A 22,632-nucleotide genomic window follows, 5' to 3' on the forward strand; every position below is an offset into this window, starting at 1 on the left:
ACTCGCGTTAGTATGTAAATTCGCCAAATTTATAAAACATAAAAAAAATGGACGAAAATACTTTAACTGTGCACTCACTTAGACCTACTAAAAAATCCCCCTCAAGGCCCGCTTTGATATATATATATATATATATATATATATATTCCATATTTTATCCCTATTTTTATCAATACAGTTATTTTCAACTCCCCAAATTCTATATTTTTATTTTTCAGGGGGTCTTGCGTCGGTTTTGTATGAATACATTGAATTTCATAATAAAGATACCAGTCTCGAAGATGTCGCGAAAGCGATGAAAGCGGTCACTGGATATTCCAAATTTGCGGAATAAAGTATCACTCTTCTTTTATTTCTATAATAAATTTATAATTATATTACCTATATATTATGTACTTATATGTAGGTACAAATGAATTATCATTTTTTGTAGATTACCTATAAAAAAATAACCGTTTGCCACTGGTAGGGCACTGCGCTGGTGCGCCAAATACAGCATATCTTGATCTTTTGTTACACTACAAGTGCCAGTCCAGGGACCATAAAATATTCTAGGTATAACCACACTTGACATAGATATTTAATGGATAATAAAAAAACAATACAAAATACTTTCGTTCGGTGTTCTTGTTCTACTTCACTCACAGTATAAAGCGATTATGCGTTGATTTATTTTTACAAAAATATGTCCTCTTCGTGATCGAGTGTTTATGGCGTTTACCCACCGTGCAAGAGGTCTCGGGTTTAATTCCCGTAATAGTTGAAATGAAATATTTAAAAGCGGTGTTTTTACATTGCAATATTTCATAATCTCTAGACTGGCACCGAAGCGTAAGGTTTATCTATTTGTTTACGGTTCAATGCACCTTTTACAAAAGTACAATATATAATAAAAATTATAATCACAGCTGTGAACTAATTTCACAAAAACATAACATATTACTAAAAAATATACAACAATAAAAAAACATAAAAAAGTGTACATGTTTGGAAAATATCAATAAAAAAGAATCATAAAATCTGTAAAAAATAGTCACGAATAATAAATCAAGGAATTAAAGGAAACTTTAAACGAATTATAACTAGTTAACAAAGTAAAAAATCAAACAAAGTATAACTCAGAATGTAGTTATAACTTATAAGTAATATTGAGGGAGACCCTTAAGCCCACCATCCACCCGCAGCTGTTATAGAGTCCTGAGGGACTCTCTGTCAGCTGCGCATAGAGGAAATATATTATAAATATTTCTAAGGAATACAAACTCTATGCAGATTAAGGAGGGGGGAGGAGGACGTATGGACAGAGGCCAACACGTCGTCCCCACCCCTCAGGATCCCCTCAATGCCTCTGTTTTTTTTATTCAAAAAAATATGTTAACAAACAATTTACATAAATAAACGTATCCAAATAAAAAACATTTTCTTAAAACTTTAGTAACATAACTTTTTTTTTTTTAAAGGAATAACCCGCTAAGCTTCTATTTTGAGGCTTGTCAGCAGGTGGGATATAGGGGATATGGAAGAAGGTAATGAAAAATACACCACAACACCCAGACCAATTGAGAAAAAAATCTTGCTTGGATTTTTTTTCTTGCAACTGGCGGGAATCGAACCCGCGACGCCCAGTTTCACAGATAGCCGTCTAACCAACTGCGCCACGGCGCCTTACACAAAACATAAGTAAAAACACGGATATTTACATTGCGAGAACGACTTTGGATAAAGAAGGACTCCCTGGGTGGTCAGAGGCAGAGGATCCGAATACCACCCCCGTAAGGGGAGGACAAAACAAAAGAACGTGTGCGTTCCGCTCGGAAGGAAGCACAGACCCAACTGAATGAGCATCCTACAAGAACAGTTGCCTGTCCCACCATATTTTACCCACCTAGGCGTCCGCGCATCTGAGGAGCTAGCTCCCTAAGTAATATATCTACAGTAACCGGCATCATATAACTTAGAAAGAGACTGCCGGCCATTTCGGCTAAATTGACATTGTAGAGCGCCTTCTCTGTCGCACGATAAAGGTACTAGTCAGAGCAGGGCTGTTAAAGTTTTCATACTTGTATATATATATATATATATATATATTTAATATATCTTCAGGATATGTATTTCTTTATTATTGTTATATTAAGAAACTTTTAGTCAATAAAAAAACATGAGCACATGTGCCTACTAAGGTAAGCGTGGGGGATATGACGCACAATTCGGGTTTTCGCAATATCTCAAACGCTAATACCTATTATGACATGATGATTGGTGTTTATGGTACCTAGGACTATTAGGTACACACAGCATAAATTGCAACTAAATCTTACAATGAGAAATACTAAAAATATATAAAATAAAATAAGTTAACTTTTGCGTCATATCCCCGACAGGGGGGGTAATATGACGCACCAGGTGTTGGGGATATGGTATATGGGAAATTACATGTAAACCAAAAATAAAAACTCAAATTTTTAAAAAATTAAAGCTTCAATTTTTAATAAAATTTTATTCATAATATACATACTACACAACTGACACGGTGTTGGGGAATTTTACTGCAAAATTGAAGTGTCCGCGACGAACATTAGGTTTCGGCATGATTTTCTTAATTTGTTCCATTTTGACAATGCTGATGTCTTCGGCTAATGGAAAGATGAATTGTACCTCCCCTTTTTTCATGAAGTTAACTTCTACGCCATCATTATTGATGCTAACGACTACACCCACATAATACAATGGTTTACTTTTTCCTGGAAACTCAACCAACACGTATTCGTCGACGTTAACAGTTTCTACACATTCGAGAAAATCTACCTCATCTAAGCTTTCATCCTTGGAAGATTTTTCATCCCACTCGCCTCCAGATGATGATGGTAATTCTTCTTCCAAAGGGATCTTCTTTTTTGCCGGCTTTCGAGGCTTGAATGTCTTCTGCTGCTTTGCAATTTTGATTGCTCGTTTGGCCTTTTTAGCTTCTATATTTTCAGGCGTTGTCAAAAGCTGAGCATGCTGTTTATTTTTCGCCACGGCAGGAGTAGCACTCTTTGGCACTGGTGACACGATTTCTAAGAGTTTTGTAGGAGTCACTTCTGTGGTTTTATTAGAGTGGGTTTCAGTGGGTTTTTTCTTTGGGGTGTGTGAACCCGAATTGGATGTGCTGGGTTGAGGACCCAAGTCAAAGCCATCACTTTCGTCGTCTTTTTGCATAGAGTTGGACTCCGGGGCTCCTTGTAAGTAGGCGTAATCGGGAATGGATGAGGGGGCGAATGGAAACACACCGCAGGCCCGGAAGCCTGCCGAACCCGTAGACATTGTTGCAGCTTGAGACCAGCCTTTTTGTAGAAGTTGGCCAAAGTGCCTGCGCTCTATCTTCTTTCCAGGATTTGCATTTCCCCATTCTATAGCAGCACTTCGATAATAGGCCTTCAATGGTTTGAAAAACGATCTATCAAGAGGCTGTAAGTAATGCGTCGTATGGCTGGGAAGGCAAAGAAAGTGGACGTCATTTTCCAACGCTTTCTCTAATATGTCAGGCGAGTTAGTGTGTGATCCGTGACCATCAAGTAGTAATAGGCATGGACCAGCTGTCTTCCTTGGGATAAAATGGTTTTCCAGCCAATTCTTGAACAGCTCTTCATTTATGTAGGCTGATTTTCCACCCATTACCACTTCCGATCCGTTAGGCATATTATCGAGCCACACTTGTTGCTTGTAAACGCCTTTGAAGACTACGTAAGGCGGTAAAAAGCTTCCCTCTGCATTACAACAGGCAACAACTGTGACTGTTTCACCTTGTTCTTTTGACTGCCGAACTTGAACTGATTTGCTGCCTTTGGCTGCTATGACTTCTTGCGGAGGGTTGTTCAGCTGTAGACCTGACTCATCTACATTGTAAATATTTGCTGGTTTGTTCAAGAGGTTCAATGAGTCTAACGTTGTTTTTAGCAAAGTGAAATAATTATTCACTTCTTCCTTTATCATGCCATCCGTGCGGGCCATAGACACTCCTTGTGCTTTTCGAATTGCCAATGATGGATTTCGTTTGAGAAATGCGTTAAACCATCCCCTTCCTGCCTTGCGTTTCTCTACGTTGAAATGTGCGCTGGAAGCTCGGCCCATTTGTCCAGCCAGGTTGAAAGCCATTCGGCAGAGTGAATCCCTTGTTGGGGCGTACCCGGCAGCCTGCAGTCTCTTGATATGAACCACTAATTTTTGTTCTGCGTCCAAGCCAAGGACAGGAGGTTGCCCGAGCTTACCTTTATTGCTGTTCTTTGTTTTGAGACGGAATCGTAGGGTTTTTTCCGGTATCCCATGTTTTTTAGCTGCCCCCCTCACTGAAGAGCCGCCTGCTACATCCTTGAAAGCGGCATGAAGGTTATCTTCAGTCCAGCAGCCCCGTAGGTTCTTAGACTTGTAGCTAGGCATATCTAAAAACAAGTTAGTATTACCACAAATATTATGTGGGGGATATGACGAGCGTCATATCCCCCGCAACCACAATGCGTCATATCCCCAATTTGACGGCATTTTAAGTAAAAAATAGCAAATAGTAAGCGATGAGGGCTATGTAAATATACAAGTCATATTATTGATTTTAAAGACAGCGCGATAACGTAAAATATACGAAACCAATAAAAACATAGAAAGAAAACAAATTAACAAGCTTTAAAATTTATGCGATGAAATTTCACATGTTGTTACCTGTAAAACTGCGCACAAAACAGGCCCTCTTTCCACGACGGTTCACTGCACACTAACTTAGACACGCTTCATCTGGTGGCAATGGTCGGTACTATCATTCCCCAATACCTTTCCGTCACTAGTAGGCCGAGTTTGCGAGATCTCGAAAACGCGTCATATCCCCGACCGCGTTATATCCCCCGCGCTTACCTTACCAGCCTTAATCACGACTCATGAGTCGTCAGTTATAAAATGCTTCATCATCATCATCAGCCGTCTCTTGTCCAATGTTGAACATAGGCCTTCCCCTTAAGTCTCCATATTTCCCTATCCTGAGCCAACCGCATCCAACCACTTCCTGCAACTCGTCTTATGTCATCAGACCACCTTGTCTGAGGCCTGCCGACACTTCTTCTACCCGTTCTGGGTCGCCATTCTAGGACTTTTTTGGTCCATCTAGAGTCTGTGATTCTGGCAATATACCAGCCCAGCTCCATTTCTGGTTGGCAGCCCTATGGACCACATCGGTGATCTTTGTTCTCGCTCTAATCTATGTATTGGCTTTTCTGTCTCTCAACGAAATACCCAGCATTCTCCTTTCCATGGCTCTCTGTGTCACTGATAATTTGTGTAAACATTTTTTCGTGAACACAAAAGTTTCACAGCTATATGTCAGTACAGGGAGAACACAAGCATCAAAAAGTTTCTCCTTTGAGTAATGTAAATACTTCTTACAATGTAAATGCTTACAGTGTTTTTATTAATAATTATTGAAACATCTGATAGTTTATACTAAACATAATTTTATTTAAACTAATTTGTAATTACAATCTCAATAAAAAAAAGTTTTTTAAAATATTTTTTATTTAATTAAATTATACAATTACACATGAGTATAAAATTATGATACATAGTTAAAAACATAACTAATAAATACAAAAACCTCGCCAAAAAATATATGTCGGCTTTCATAACAAAATGTTTATGAACTTTGTAAACAATTTCGCTCGACTAAGCGTGTAAAGGTTTCCTTTTTTTCAAATAAGATGTTATAGATTCCGGGAACAAACTATCTCACCAAAAATTAATACATTTAAAATTGTCCCGACCGTACTTAAGAACGCTTAACACCCACTGACGGACATTACACGTGACATGTGTATGACAAAGACGAAGTTCTACAAAGCCGAATATAGCCGAAGGTCTTTTTCTAAATGCCGACGTACGATATATAATGCCGAGTACTATACATAATTGATATAAACGAGAAAAATCGACAGAAAAATATCGATATGTAGATGCTGCGATTGGTGTCCTAATGCTTACGCATCGGTAGCAGTGAAAAAGGGTGTGATACCCAATAATATATGTTTATTATAAAACAATTTATTATCTTTCCATATACAATCGTGAAATATTTTTTATTATTAAAGAAATTAATTCAGGTAAAAAAGGGTTCTAAGTTTTACTGTATAGCCACGTGGCTTTATCAGCCACGCGCTACCTGCATACATCTGGCGTTGTTGCACTCACTTTATTTTTAAGTCGGTGTATCATTACTGGAATATCCAATTAACCGAATGAGATGCGTGATATTCGCCGGACAAACTCGTGATAGGGTAAAGGTCACTGGCGCCCAGTTTTAAGCATCCACTATTCTCACTCCTTTTTTAAACGTTTCAATTGAACTATTTTTAATTAATAGTATGTATACCGTTTTTATTTAAGTCAGCCAGCCAGGAAACATTATTTTCAATTTTACAAATAAATACAAAAAATGTAAAGGAATAAATAATAAAATAAAAAAAAAAGTATAGTATTTGATAGTAACTGCCTTTTAAAATATGATTTTTCTTCTTGTATGTATAGTATAGTTCATTTGCAGCACGTCACAAAACCAGAAAACATTTCTTAATTTTTTTGGCATGTTTTCTAGTTTTGTCAAAAGTAAAATATATTTTTTAAAACGCCATTTGTAAGTAGCGTCAAGTATGCATATAAAACCATGAAAAATGTGTTACCAGACTTTATTTAATAATAAAAAAGGTCTACTGCTAGTGGTTTTTATATTTTTATAAATCAAAATTAAAGTTTAAATTTATTTCAACAGAGAGGGAAAACATTTTTGAGAAGAGAATATGGAAGTCTAGTCATTTATAGGGCTTATAACCTGTCATTGTACACACTGTGTAACATTTACCATTCTGACCATGTTTAAACATCCACATTTCCTCAACTCTTCCATCTGTTGACTTTTGTGAAGTCACACAAAAAAAAAAAAAAAAAAGTTACACAGTGTGTAAAGTGGCCATCTAAGCCAGCCAATGACAGGTCATAAACCCTGTAAATGCCTAGACTTCCATATTTCCTTCTCAAAAATGTTTTCCCTCTCTGTTGAAATAAATTTAAATATTAATTACTCCCTAGGGAAGAAATCCAGCCAGTCGGCAAGCATTTGGACATACGCAAACATTGTCTAAATTAAGGTTGCTAATAACTGTGCCCCTGTCAGCCACTGTACCTTTTCCCCTAAGTACTTGTGCCTTGTGCGCGAGCTTTGTTTACAAGCTACCTATAGTTTATGTACAATATTATATGTTATGTGCCAACTCTTATACGCCATCTCGCTTGTCGCGGGTCATCGGCCTGTATCAGTCGTGTCGCGGTAAACTTGCACCAATCATTTTGAACATTTAAATCTTACTCACTTGTATCGCGTTGCACGTTAACGCATACAAACTGCTTATTTATTTCATACTCAAATATTTTTAACGAATATTTTTTATCTATCCAATTTTTGAATTGGGTGACCATTTTCAAACTGTGCTAACAAATTGAAATATAGCTGTAGTAGAATGGAGATCGAACCTCTAATAAAGCAACACTACCACAAGACCACAAACAAACAAAAACAAACAAACCATCACGCCGTTTCAGAGAGGATAGAACGCCATATCACTATATCTTGGCATACCGACCTCCCTTCCTTTACATTAATACATCTTCTCATGCACGCACGTCGATTATTCCTACTTTTGAGATATCCCATCTTCAAGTATTTGATGGACTTGCTCGTGCCATGTCTTTCTCAGCCTTCCTCGTTTTCTGCATCCATCAACATTCGCATCGTAGATTCTTTTAGCCGTTCTTTCGTTGTCCATTCGCTCTACATGTCCAAACCAACGCAGCACCCCTTTCTTGATTCTGTCGATAATGCATATCTCAGCCTTACACAGTTCACGGATCTCGACATTTGTGCACCTATCATACATCGTTTTGCCACACATTCGCCCAAGGGATCGCATTTCTTGACACACATACCACAAGACCACAACCTTACTTATTTATGTTAAAATTGATTTTGTATTATTACAATTTTTCAGTCATCTTTAAATCTCATCGTGCCACAATAATAAGGTTTACATTATCTATATATGTTTTTTACAAAATTGGTATAAACTGAATTAGTTTTAGTGCTGACCATCAAATAATGAATTCCACTTGATAATTCCACATATGGCGCTTGGTAATTTAAGAAATTAGTAAAACCAAACCAAAAAGTTCGATCGATACTTTGAATGCAAATTTGTAATAAAAAAATTGACTTAAAGAAAATAAGCAGCAAATTATCAATAAAGTATAGTAATAAATATTTAGATATTTAGTAGGATTCTATTCTGTAGTTTTATATTTTATTGTTTATTTCCAGACAATAGGATACGGGATCTGTAAACGTTCCCATTTGCTAGGTCGTAATATGATTACAATATTCATATTTTGAAGTTGTGCTGTGATTTTTACTTTCATTTACATAAACAACGAACTTATGTCCAGCGTTCTAGAAGATCTTATAATAGACCAAAAAATTTCTGTATTGGAAATTAAGCGAATGCGACGTTTAAAATTAATTAATTAATAATTTGGCGTTAATTTTTTTTGTTTAAAATCACTAAGGACTCAATTAATCGGAAACCGGTTTTAAATCTCCGACCTGTTCCTTTCTCAAGGCTACTCTGTCAAAGTTTTGTAATAAAAGCAATTAGGCATTTATGAAAACTTTATTCGTGTTTTAAACCAGGTAAAATTCAATTGTCATAATTTATTAAAATATATTATCGCATCACACGTTTCTTATCACATTACTAGAATCTTCGATTCTCTACCTTAAAAAAAAAGAATTTGCATTGACGGTTACAAAAGAGCGCCCATTTAATCAAATCGTAAGCAGTCAAATATTTACTTCTCTTTTTACTGTTAATTTATTTTAGTTTGTACTATAACATATCGCTGGCATAACTTGTAAAACCAGTAAATTTCAAATATGATTTTAGTTTTAACTTGCATCTATAGAAATCCACTGATAACCCATAGATTGAAATAACGAGATAAGCCTTTAAAATATGGAGTAAATGCGACATTTAGATTTGTTAACGATATTTTGGGTATGTCTAAATGTTTGTTTATCTTGGAACAATCCTATATAAATATTTCTGGTTTAAAATAGTAACCTACCCCTTTCTAACAATAAATACAAGTCGCTAGTTTTTTCATACTTTTATTCTCTATAATGGGCCAACACGCGTGCAAAACATAATATTTAAACCAAGAATATTATGTAATACAGAAAAATTGCCATATATTGAAGTCAACTATCTATAGGCAGAATGGTGAATGTTACACATTGCTACGCCGACCAGATCATTAGCTCTGTTAGAGGTCTAGGCTTTTGCCTAGACCTCCATATTTTCAACTGTATCATATCTGTTGGAAAAAATATCTAACATGGATTTGTTAATTTTTTTTATATTTAACGCGTTGAGGACCCGTAACCTCAACTCACTTACCAATACACGGATGAATCTATAATATAGTAAAATCTATATAGACATTACAATAACCCATGATTTACTCTTAATTTATTTTGTTTAACTGAGTAAGATAAAACATAAAATTAACATAAATCAACGTATTAATACAATACATAATGTATCAATGTTTATATTTATTTATTTTATTAGGTTAACAAACAGTATGTATAAAATACATTGTCAATTATGTTGTATTATGAGTGTACGACACCCATGCACACACCGAAAAAAATGTTAACTCTGAAGACAATAATTCAAATTATGTTAAATAAAACAAATGTACAAAATAAGAAATGAAATGATTTATATAATAATAATAATTAGTTAAATATGTGCTTCTCTTAATATTTGCATGACCTTTGACTTTAGTTTACGTTCGTTGACTGAAATATCAACCTCGGTAAATATATATGTAGTTATATTGCTCGCATATTCTAGGTATTGCAGATTGTTTTAAATAGTTAGCTGACGCGTTGTCGGTGTAAAACAGAAGATTTTGTCTTGTCGGTCTAGATGGCACACGGAAAGTCTTTCAAGTAGGTCAAAGAAGTCAATTTTTATCGTTCATTAGTTTGTACAAAAATAATTGGTCTATCATTATTCTTAGATTTTGAAGAGAGTTCTATTGTACTGCATACTTTCAATATAATTAGAGAAGTTAAGGTTTAACCGGTAGTCGTCCTGTTTAAAGATTTTTTGTTGGACTGTTTCTAGTATATTAATACTAACATTATGGTAAGGTGACTAAATAGGAGTACAGTATTCTAGCTGGGGACGAATAAATGTTTTATAAAGTTTTTTATATATGGCATGTAACAGGTATAGTATTGGTACTTCGTTAAGCTAGGGTGTGTAAAAGGAGAAATATAACTGCGAGCTTCTTTATTACTTGTATCAGCTGCAAGACCTTATTGAAATATTTATTTGGGGAATTTTTATCATACCTACGATTAAAACCTTATTATAGTAGGAAGTTAGCAAATATACACATTTTTGTACATAACTATATATTTTACTTTATACCGTCTCGATATGTACCGATGAAGATGGCGTTTGTAATCGCGGCCCTAGATAGAGGAGAAAAGAAGCCAGCGAACTTTGGTACTAAAATTACTTCCAACGAAAATCATCACCCAGTACGCATGATTCGGTGGTAATCATTGAAGTGGATTGGATTTGAGCGAGAAAATCATTGCCATATTATAGTTTGATTAGTTAGACTTAATTCTTTGTTGACCAACGAACGCTTTCGCCCAAGCAGACATCTGCAAGAAGTCTGGATAGTTTATGAGTTAGTCAGTTTTCAAGATGCTCCTTTGAAGTAAGATGCATTCGTATGTTTATGTTAAGAATATTGCATTTAAATATTGAATTTAGCCCACATAGTCAAGACTTTCTCTTTCTAGCTTTATCGTATCGTGCGTTACCTGTTAATCAAGGTACCAGCCGCATGAGTTATGACCGAGTAGTGCCAATTAATTTACTAGTAAAACTTTACTGTAAACATAAGAATATCTCATGGTTTTATAGATATTTTACTTTAAAAAGAATCAACAGATGGCGGTAAAGACTCGCATGTACTTGGTTTCTGGGCCGAATGTATCAAAACAGTTTAGTAAAGAGAAAAAGCTCACAGAGTTAAAACATTGAATAAAAAAGTTTGGCTATTTTGTCAGTTTGTTCAGTTAACCTGAATCAATTTGTGGTCCCGTGGTAAAATTGTGGACAAGGTACCAGGTTCAAATCCCACTCTACCACAACTTGATTTCAATTTTTCCAGCACAAGTTATTCACGTCTTTTAGAAAATAGTATAAAAATTTAAATATTTGAATAAATAATAAGACGTCAAGTATCTCTTTTAAAAATATGTACAAGCAATGATCTCATTATTTGATCCCTTCAGATCGTGCGGAATCTCGGTATTGTTGCATCCTCTGTTTACGACTTTTACTGATATAACCATATTAGTAATCGTAAGAACGCAAATATACGAGTAAATAAATAAAACATAATTGACCATCTACAATTAGTGCTTATCGTTGGGACGTTTTTAAAAGAATGAAATCACTCATGTAAAGTCAATATTATTGAATTCTAGTTCGTTAAAATATAGTATTACTGTTTTAAGGTCAGATTCACCTTTAGACAAACAAAGAAAATACGCTTTTATTTTACCGTTAACCAACACTGTTCTATAATACATAAACATCACGTACAAAGAAACAATAAATAATAATTTATGATTTCGTTTACGAGCAGGGCTGTGGTCCCGTGGCTAGTGTCGGGGACTCCAGTAGCGAGCGGTGAGTTTTAAGATTGGTAAGCTGCGAAAATCCGGATAAAATGTCTTCGACGGGAAGGTGAAAGTTTAAGACTATCCAAAACAAGAATCCAGGCAACTCTAAACAATCTTTATCATGAAGGATTTAAGATGTTTTATGAGTTGCCTAAAGAGATTAGGAATGTTAGGTCTATCGCATCGTTTCGTGGGATAGCGATAATCTTTGTTAAAGATTAACAGCCATATAGGTAGATAGTGTCATCTGAAAGCGTACGATTTTTATAACAATGTTTTGTTTTTGAAATATTTTTTGTAAGTAATATTGTTTATTACTTAGGTTTAATTAAGTGTTCAAATTTTATTTGTATAACTATCTAAAATAAATACATTACATAGCGGTAGTATGGGACATCCAAAAAAGGTCTATTTTATATTTGACGAGCTAAACCCGGCAATGCTTTGCTATTGCTAGATTTGAGTACATACTCATTTACATTTATGTTAAATTAACACAATCGAAAGTTTGATATCAATCATTGTAAATAGTCAAAATTAGACATGTACATATACATGATTATTTTTGTGTTTCGGATTACATAAATTGTGAGGATATGCGGTGACAGGGAATTTTCATGAATCGGCATTTGAACATTGTTTTTTTTTTTAAATTTAGTTGCAAAAAACTGGAACCCTGTGTACCCACATATTTAATCTATAAAAGTGATTAAAAAAACATTTCCGCCGTGCAATTTTTGCTTTCATTACAGTTTATTTAATTTTTTAATCGTTCTGAGATGGCCAGCTTTTCTTTCTTAAATAGCCTATTTAAAATACGAGAGGGATTTAAGTAAATTTTTGATTTAAAAAAAATACTATATTGTCGCCACTTTGCTAATTAAATTGCTGATACGAATTTTCCTTGTCAATTGTCTATCTATTGTTAGTCCTAAGTATTTAACATGTTCAATTTCAGTTAGTCGTTCATCATTTATATGAGCATCTATTTTATGACTTCTTTTTCTAGATTCATTCATTGACACTTACGAGTATAATGTCTTTTCAGCGCTTACGCTGACACCTTAACTTACGAGTATAATGTCTTTTCAGCGCTTACGCTGACACCTTAGTGTCTTTCAGCGAAATTATTTTGAACGCATAGTTCTTTCAGTTACTCCGTCGATATTATTCAGTAAAACCAAGGAAAAATATCTTACGATATTGTCTCAAAATGAGTTTTTTTTATAAAACTATTAAAAATATTAAAAGTACGTATTGCTTTATGTATTGAATTTTAATTCATTTTTTAAATTAAAAAAATATGTAAAAAAAATCTTCATCAATTCATTTCCGCTCCGTGATGAGAAGGAACCTTCTCATGAACATGAGCAGTGGTTTAAAAAAAAATGGTTAACAGACCATCAAATTAAGCCAAAAAAAATATATATCGTATCATCGCTTTTGATTTTAAAGTTTTGTAATTTTGAAAATCCCTACCGAAACTTCGAAATAACACGTCTCGAGTTCACGTCGGCGAGTGTTTCTGACATTAAAAAGGTGAACCTCGTACAATTCTAAAAACAAATTATTTGTACCCGCTAAACGTCAAAACGTCGAAAAACATGGCTACCCCGGAAATCAGAAACGGTGATATCGCAAAAATATTATTTTTATTTTTATATCCCGTAGTACTAAACATCATAATTGGAGCATATTATTATTGCGTGCAGCCTCCAGAACGTTGGCCGTCAACTTCTGTGCGTCTTCCCGCGTCTGCGTCCCGCAGTTGCGACTTTGACTGTAGCAGTAGACGTTCAGTACCTGAGTGAGGCAGGCGTGGTCACGGCTCGGAAGGTATCCGCAGTATGTTCCCCTGCCAAAATTAAATTGTCTTCGCTTGATGGCATTGTTGTTGGGTGCACCGGCCACCTCTTATTTATTTGTTTTCAGTAAGTCATAGTAATATACATGAAAATATACTGAACAGAATTTTGAAATTTGATTTGTATAAAATACAGCAGTTCCGTTTTTCGTCAACTAGTTGACGTTGTATTGTTTTGTATGATTTTAATATTATATGTATAAATTGTGTTTTTATTTTATGAATAATAATGGTTGAAATGTGCACGTGTCTTTTTAGCGACTGTTCAAATTGATTAACTTTATTTCGTTACATGCGTTTCTTGAAATGTCAATTCAAATCAAACATTAATACGAATCATAAATACTGCTACGGTAATTTGTTGCTCGTACTCATCTTAGCTCTGTCGGAATGTTGCTCACTTGTACTTACTTACCAATTATTATGGTGAATTCTGTTACAGATGCAGCCGGAGTGGGCAAAGTTGAGCCAAGTTTGCCGCCCGGCCTGCTGCTAGTGCGCTGGTGCCAGTGTTGTGCGTGAGTGTCGCGGTGACATAGTGCCCCGTACCCACCGGTCGTGTGAAGTTCGCGTCGCCTCAGTCAGTGTGAGATGAGCGGGCCCCGGGGTGCGAGGCACTGAACAGACAGTGGGCGGCCTGTGAGTCTGGCAGGGTGTGCGCGCCACGGCTACCTCGTGCCCCCTCGGGGGGCAAGCGCCCAACTACCCGGTAAGCACATTTCACGCTTATTTTAATATAATTATAATTTCTCTCGAATTATGATTGTGCATGTTATGTATTTAAATCGATTTAAACCTTTTTGACGTGATCAATCACTGAATACGAACCAATATCCCTACAAGTATATTTGAGGAGCAGTAATTAAACCCGTTTTCCACTACAAAAATGTTTTTTTACTAAAAATATTGGAGATGTGGTACTGCGGAGGTGAACTATATGTACACTGGAATCTCGTTTTACATGGTTTTTCTTATACGCTTTCAAAACAACAATTAATCGGGTTGTAGTCCTGTGACTAGTGTCTCGTACCCACGGACCGAAGGTCCGTGGTTCGAATCCCGCTCTACCCCAACTCGATTCCATTTTCTAATAGTGAGTTATTTACAACTCGTTGAAAATAGCCCTCAAAATTAAATATTTGGGTAAATCATAAGAACGCAAATATTTCTTATTAAAAAAAAAAAAAACAGTCTAACTTTTTTTTTTTATGAACATTAATGAAACGTAGTTATTCAGAAAGCGGCCTGTTCACAATAAAAAAAAATGAGATGTACGTATTATCGGGTGCAGTAAGGTCAATTCTGTTCTGTTAAAAACCGCCTGGTCGCTTTTATACGAAAACTGAAATAATCATCTTCCGAAAAAGTGTTTTTTTTTTTTACAAAAACGGCATTTCTCAATTTGCAGGAAAATCTCACGGTAAAGATGCTGATGGGAAGATTAAGGCCTCCAGAAATCTAGTTCTCTTAAATAAATACAAAAGTATTTTTATTTTATAAATCCACCTCAAGCATTTAAAGTTTAAATGCGGTATCATTCAATACTAGATCTGGCCGTTTTGCAGAAATGCAGAATGCATATTTTTGGTTAAGTGGTCAGCCAGATTTAAAAAAATCTCTAATATTCCTTTAACACAGAATTAAATTATTTTGAAAGTTATTATAACAAATGAATTGAGTGATTCTTTACAATTAAGTATCCCAATACAACAACAACAACAAACCATCACGCTATTTCCCCGTAGGGGTAGGCAGAGAGGATAGAACGCCATAACACTCTATCTTGGCATACAGACCTCGCTTCCTCTACATTCATACATCTTCTTATGCACGCACGCCGATTATTCCTCCTTTTGACATGTCCATCTTCAAGTATTTGATGGACTTGATCGTGCCATGTCTTTCTCGGTCTTCCTCGTTTTCTGCATCCATCAACATTTGCATCGTAGATCCTTTTAGTCGTTCTTTCGCTGTCCATTCGCTCTACATGTCCAAACCAACGCAGCACCCCTTTCTTGATTCTGTCAATAATGCATGTCTCAGCCTTACACACTTCACGGATCTCGACATTTGTGCACCTATCATACATCGTTTTACCACACATTCGCCTGAGGGATCGCATTTCGACAGCATTCAACCTACTATATAAATATAAAATAATATGTCCACTACATAATGACACAACATAAATCATAGTTTTACTAGGACTGGCTGTTTTCTGCAAAATGCACACCTAAAGTTGCGTGGTCGGGCAGACTATAAAAATTATTAAAACTGGTCAAATACACAATTAAATTATTTTTGTATTATAAAGAAAACTAATGTATGCAGTATTTATCGTCTGTCAAAGCAAAAAACATTCCAACTGCAGTGACGATTTGACCATTCACTCTTTTCACAAAAGTTATATTATCTCCAGTTTCACTTTTCTGCCGGCTGTTTTCTGCATAACTACGTTCAATCCTCGGAGTAATTACTTCTACTATATGGGTAACTTTAAAATCAGCATCTGTGAGTTATCCAATAAAAACATATTTTTTTATCCTCCTCCATCAATGCTACAAATAGACAAGTTGTGCATTCAAATCATCATAATATGATTTTAATTAATCACGACTCGTCTATTTGTAGCATTAGATAGAAACATGATAGTAATAATAAATCTTATCTATAATAATTGTAAAATATTAACCATAATTTACAATTATTATAAATAAAAAATAATATAACAAAGGTATACGTGACTAAAAGGCGGGCTTATTGCCGTTCGAAATTTCTCACAGTCTAAACAATAAAAAAAAAACAGCATTAATAAAAACTAAATTAACATATTACAACAAAGATGAAGAACATTTAAGAGAAGGTAATTTTATTTTATTTTATTTTATTCAGAAAACATACCGCCATACAAAATAAGTATTAAAAACAACAATTTTTTAACATAAAAAGACCAATTAAGTTTTCATAAATTAAAAAGATATAAACATTAAATGTGTCAAAAAAATAAATAAGAATTTTAAGTGAGCAAAAAATAATTGTTGACATTTGCGTTTTCCATGGAGGTAATAAATTAAAATAAATAAAAATACCGAAGTAGTAATATAGAAGTCCAGGCATCTACAGGGCTTATGACCTGTCAATGGCTGGTTTAAGTGGCCACTTTACACACTGTGTAACATTCACCATTCTGCCCATATTAGAACATCTATATTTCTTCAATTCTTTCATCTGTTGATGTTTGTGAAGTTAAAGAGCTGAACACTTTATTTATGCGGGTGAGATTCATCTAATTGAATTATTTCACTTACATACTAGGCAACGCCTGAAAATGTTATTTTTTTCAATTTCTATACTTCTTCATGGGCCAGGTGGATTTATCAACAACATTTTGAGTTTGTTCAAATTTTTGCAGACAAGGACTGTAGATGCCTGGACTTCTATATTACCTTCTCTTAAATGTTCTTCATCTCTGTTGTAATATGTTAATATAAACAGCTCCTCAGGGAGTTTAATCCAGTCCTTGTCTACAAAAATTTGGACAAACTCAAAATGTTGTTAATAAAAATTAAATTTTAAAATTAAATAAAAAGCTTATAAAATATAAAAAGGTAAAAATATAACATTCGTTATGGTGCTTAGTGCTTACTCCATTTACATTAAATGCATTGAAATTTACTCTGTTTCATCTTCTGAGCATTAATTAATACTATAGTAACATTTATCTATTAAAAACACTAACATTCTTGCTAAAATGTTAGTGTTAACGAGCAAAGGAGTGGAAGACCTTCAATTGTGACCCATCGGTCAAGTTGTGCAAAAAAACGACGAAACTGTTCACGAAGACCTCTGATTGACAATAGATGAAATTTCTGCGATGTTTCCTCAAATTTCCAAATCTCTGTTATACGAAACAATTACAGAAATGCTGGAATATCAAAAATTGTGTTCAAGATGGATCCCCAAACAACTGACAGAGCAGCCCAAATTAAATCGGGTCGCCAGCGCTCGCGAGTTCTATGAGCCATTTGAATTGGAAGGTGAGGAATTTCTGAGCTCCATTGTGACTGGTGTTGAAACATGGGTGGCTCATTACACCCCTGAGGCAAAAGGCAGTCATCACAGTGGCGTCTCACTAGTTCCCCATCTGCCAAAAAATTCAAAACCTTAATTTCGGCCAAAAAAATCATGGCATTCGTGTTTTGGGACCGAAAAGGGATAATTTTGATTTGTGTTTGTTGCACGACAACGCATACTCGCACACGGCTAACGCCACCAAGGCGCGTTTGAACTCGTTTGGTTAGGACATTTTGAACCACCCTGCATACCCTACCCTATACTGGACTTAGCGCCTTCAGATTTTCATATTTTCACCTTCCTGAAGACTCAAATGGGTGGAAAAAAAATTCTAACCGATAAGGAGGTGAAACAAGAAGCCTTGAAGTGGATGCCTTCATCAACTCCCCCGCCATCTCCTTAGATGGCCGGAGAGTTCTATGAGGAGGGCATCATAAAGCTTGTGCCACGGCTTACAACCTCATAGAACGGGAAGGCGACTACATGGACAAATAAGTAATATTTATACAAACAATGTACTGTATTTTTTTTTAATATGTATTTTTTTTCTCTTTTCTCTCACTTTCTGGATATGCCTCGTACTAATAAGCAATACCAACAATAAACTTAAAAATATGAAGTAACGATGTATATTAATTTTCTCTATAACAAACACTTAAATCATTAATCAGTTTTGTTAACTACACAGTAAATAAACGGTTTTTAAGCGATAGGCGCAATCTCTACGTTCAGATTTTTGCGTTTTCATATTGGAATATTGTAGTTTAAAATAACTTAATGAAAGTTATAAATATTTTCCTAAAGTAATATGATTACGTTCTTGTGATTTTCACAAATATTTATATCTGTGTCCATTTCCGATATGTTATACAGTGGAATAAATCGATTTACATCCGAGTGATATTCAATACTTCAATACCTAACGATTGCGTATATTTTCACTCGTTTGTATGCCCTGTATTAAACCCACGAATTCGCTGCACTGATTTATTATGCGTCAAGCACATACTTCGATAACCTAGTTATTCATTGTTCGCATTGAGCCTATTCTAAATATGTTTCTAATTCGTCGATTGCTGGAAGAAATATGATTGGAAATGTGCAAAATTACGTATGTAGGTAAGGTGTGTTATTCATTTTCTTATACTTGCTATAAAAAATATGTATTTTTAATACTTAATTATTTAAGTAATGTGCACTGGAATCTTTTTTTGTAATGGGCATTTAAAATAAATTATTGACTTATTTATAGAGAAAATATTTAACAGCCTTAGGAACAATTATTGCTTAATCAAAAAGAAATCGTCACATCGGCGTTCTTTCTCCGTAGGGATAGGCAGAATATAGAACACTATTCTACTTTGCATACAAACCTAGGCTCCTTCACATTCATTCATCTTTTCATGCTCGCACGCCGATTTTATTAAGCTTTTTCAAATGTCATTCTTCAAGTATTAATTTAGTTTTGCCGTGTCTTTCTCGGTCTTTTCCCCGTTTTCTGCAGTTATCAACTTTCGCATCGTTATTTTTTTAGCAACTTTTTATGCTGTCCATTCGCTTTAAATGTCCAAAGCAATGCAACACCTCTTTCTTAATTTTCCCTCTCGAGAAATGTCTCGTCATCATTGATATATTGTTATTAAAGTAATTGATAGGCCTATTGTAGTCAACTATAAAATAAAATGAGTTGACAATGGTTGTCTCAGGCTTGTGTACTGCGCGAATCTCGACACTTGTGTACCTATCGTTTATCATTTTACCAAAAGTTCGCCCAAGATATCGCATTTCGACAACATTTAGCCCACTACCAACATTTTTTTTCTAATTCCGTACATTAGCGTCGCCCGTCGGTCGGTACTCGGTATCAGGGCCGCGATTATAAACACTATCTTCATCGGTACATATCGTGACGGTATTTTTATTTTTTATTAACGGACATTGTCCATGTATACAATTTATAGGGTTTAAATATTACAATAAAATAATAGTTTCAAACATTTAAAAAAAGAAAAGAATCATTGACAAACATAAGGGACATCGAGACAAGATCTGGACTATTTATTTAGTGCTCGTTTAAATCGTTGTAAACTTAAACCAAAAAAGTCCAGATTCTGTCTTGAGTTAACAATACGACAAAGACGGGTCATTGGAGAATTAAGGCTATAGTTTGTTCTATGCTTATCGATGAACAGTACTTCATTGTTTCTCAATCTACGAGTCGAAATATTGAATTTTACTTGTCCCAGTAATGATGGAACATCGATTATACCATTTAGTATGCCGAACATATATATGGAGTCAATATTAGTTCTACGTTTTTGTAGACTAGAAATATTTAACATTGACTCTATTTCAGCATAAGAATAATTATCTCTCTCTAATCCAAGCATCCACGCTATTTTTCGAAGCAAGCGATGTTGGACTGATTCAATGTGATTTATGCGATTGACATAGAATGGAGACCAGACCACGGAGGCATATTCTAGAAGAGGGCGAACAGTTGAGCAATAAAGAGTTTTGATTGTACGGACATTTGTGAAATCAGAGGATATTCTGTTAATAAAGCCAAGTAATTTCAGTGATTTATTTACTGTATTACATCTATATGCTCGTTGTATGTCAGTTTATAGTCCAAAACAACTCCTAAATCTCTGATGGACTTAACTACATCAATTTTGGAGTTTTCTAATAGGTACTCGAAGGAAATTGGTTGTTTTGTTCTATGAAATGACATTATTATAAACTGATATCACTATTTATTAACTATAATGTGTGTATTTGTATGAAAATTTCAAGAATCTTCATTGTTAACCTGTAATTCAACACGTTTAGAAGGAAAAAAATTAACATACTCGTATTCTATTTTAAATTCAGAAAACTTAATTATACTTTGTAGGTAAAATTGAAGATAAATTTTAACTTTCCATTAGAATATGGTCCCAGGACTCCACCGTGAACTGCGATTTCGCCTCCTGCGGCAGACATTTATTTGCCAAGGTTGATTTTAGTGCATCGTTCACCCTGTTCACGGCACCCACTCTCTTTTCATTATCTTTCTCTTCCATGTTCCATTCCTACGCCGGGATTATAACCGCTATCCTTATCTGCACATATCAAGACGGTACACTTAACTTCTGCACTCTATCTACCTCGGTATTTTCTACCGACTTGTCATATAATCGAATCCGACCAATTCATGAACCTGAAAATTTAGTCCGCGTTCCTTCATTAAAGTTAAAAATAATTTGATTTTTTTTTTAAATAGGCTTCTGTGATAAAAAAATGCCCACTTCAAAGCGATTATAAACTCCAATAAATCCCAATTCAAGTAAAACATGCTCACTTGAACGTGATTTTTATATGATTTTTGATAATTACTAAGAAGGTATGCTTAACGGTCGTCTGTATTTATCTACCTAGCGATTACAAAGCTGGCTCCTTTGACGTCTCGATACGTACACTCAGGAAGATAATAAAGCAGCATGATTTTAATAGTCTAAGAAAAAAAGTGCCAACCTCAGAACGATTAAAAATTTTAATAAATGTAATTCAAGGAAAAACTGCTGGATGGATTTTTTTTCACTTTTAATGCGTAGATATGCGTATCAAGGGGTATAAACCGATGTACTTACATCGAAACTTAAAGGTAGGGGGTTGTTAGTGTATCTTCGTAATTACTCGGGAGAATTTATCTTCAACTATGACGTCGTAATAAAGCTATGTCACTTTAGTGTATAGATATGTGTACCGTGACGTACGCTACCTCTTGTTATATATCGATGTACCTACCCAAAACTTGAAGGTGGGAGGTCGTTAGTGTATCTTCGTAATCGCTAGAGAGAATTTATTTTCAACTACACCGCCATGGTGAAGGTATGACGTCCATAGCTTCAACAAATTCACAAAAAAACACAAATAACGTTTTAATCTCTGTACGGAATACGTTTGGCATATTAAAATATACTTTGTACTCTTGAAACTAAGGAACCTAACTTGGTAATTATTACTACGAACGTTGATAAGCTGAAAAATATTGCTTATTAAAAACAATACCCTCATATCCAAGATGGGAATTTAAAAAACAAAAATTCATGAAATTTTTGATCCAGTATGGTGATATTTGAAGATTTAGATATTTAAAATATCTGTGGACGTTTCCTACTATGGTCAAACGGATAATGTTTGCACAAACGTTTGTACTTGTATTAAAAAAAAATCTCGTATTTTCGGGGAGTTTCACTGTACAATAAAATATTTGCATTTTTTTTTCTTCAAGAAAACTATTAATGCAATTTTGTGTAGTAAGCACCTACATGACTTCTCTTATTATTTTGAATCTACTTAGCTGTACCTAGGCTACTATATGCATTTTTAACTCTGAATCAAAATACGAGTTAGTACACAAACCAGTTATTCATGACAAATGGGTGGTATGCGAGTTGTTGCCTTATCATGAACCTTTTTTTTTTTCATTCAATCAATCAACTTACAAATGTAACGCATCCATTTATGTCTATCATTGTCTGAAATATGAAACCATGCTACGCAAAATGAAACTTAACACATGTGCATAATTTACAATGGTTGAAATCTGAGCGCTTTTTTTTTCACAATTATTTATTACTGACGGGTTTTAGCTTGCTAAATTCTCGGTATTCGAGTCAGATTACACGTTTAGTTGAATTTTGCATAAATAATATTATTGCTAGTAGCAACCTTCACTTATATCTTCACCATACCTTCACTTAATCCTCTTATTGTCTATGGTACCAATATTCAATACAGAAAATCCGTAAAAAATCTAGGAGTACAAATGGATGAACATCTCCTCTGCTGGCGAGCTCATACTAATGAATTA

The 22,632-nt window shown here is 34.7% G+C and overlaps 1 protein-coding gene across 2 annotated transcripts in view; it reads left to right on the forward strand.

Moving 5' to 3' along the window:
• Positions 1–22,632, forward strand: part of LOC148276317 (uncharacterized) — a 131,605-nt gene that overhangs the window by 19,970 nt on the left and 89,003 nt on the right. For both annotated transcript variants that reach the window (XM_088234433.1, XM_088234434.1), the window contains exon 2: positions 14,143–14,409. The gene's annotated coding sequence lies outside the window, so the exon portion shown is untranslated. The remainder of the gene's footprint in view (positions 1–14,142; positions 14,410–22,632) is intronic.

Source organism: Micrasema longulum, unplaced genomic scaffold (assembly GCF_059751315.1).
Source record: "Micrasema longulum isolate JH-2025_06_02 unplaced genomic scaffold, ASM5975131v1 h1tg001242l, whole genome shotgun sequence".
Classification (NCBI taxonomy): Eukaryota; Metazoa; Arthropoda; class Insecta; order Trichoptera; family Brachycentridae; genus Micrasema; species Micrasema longulum.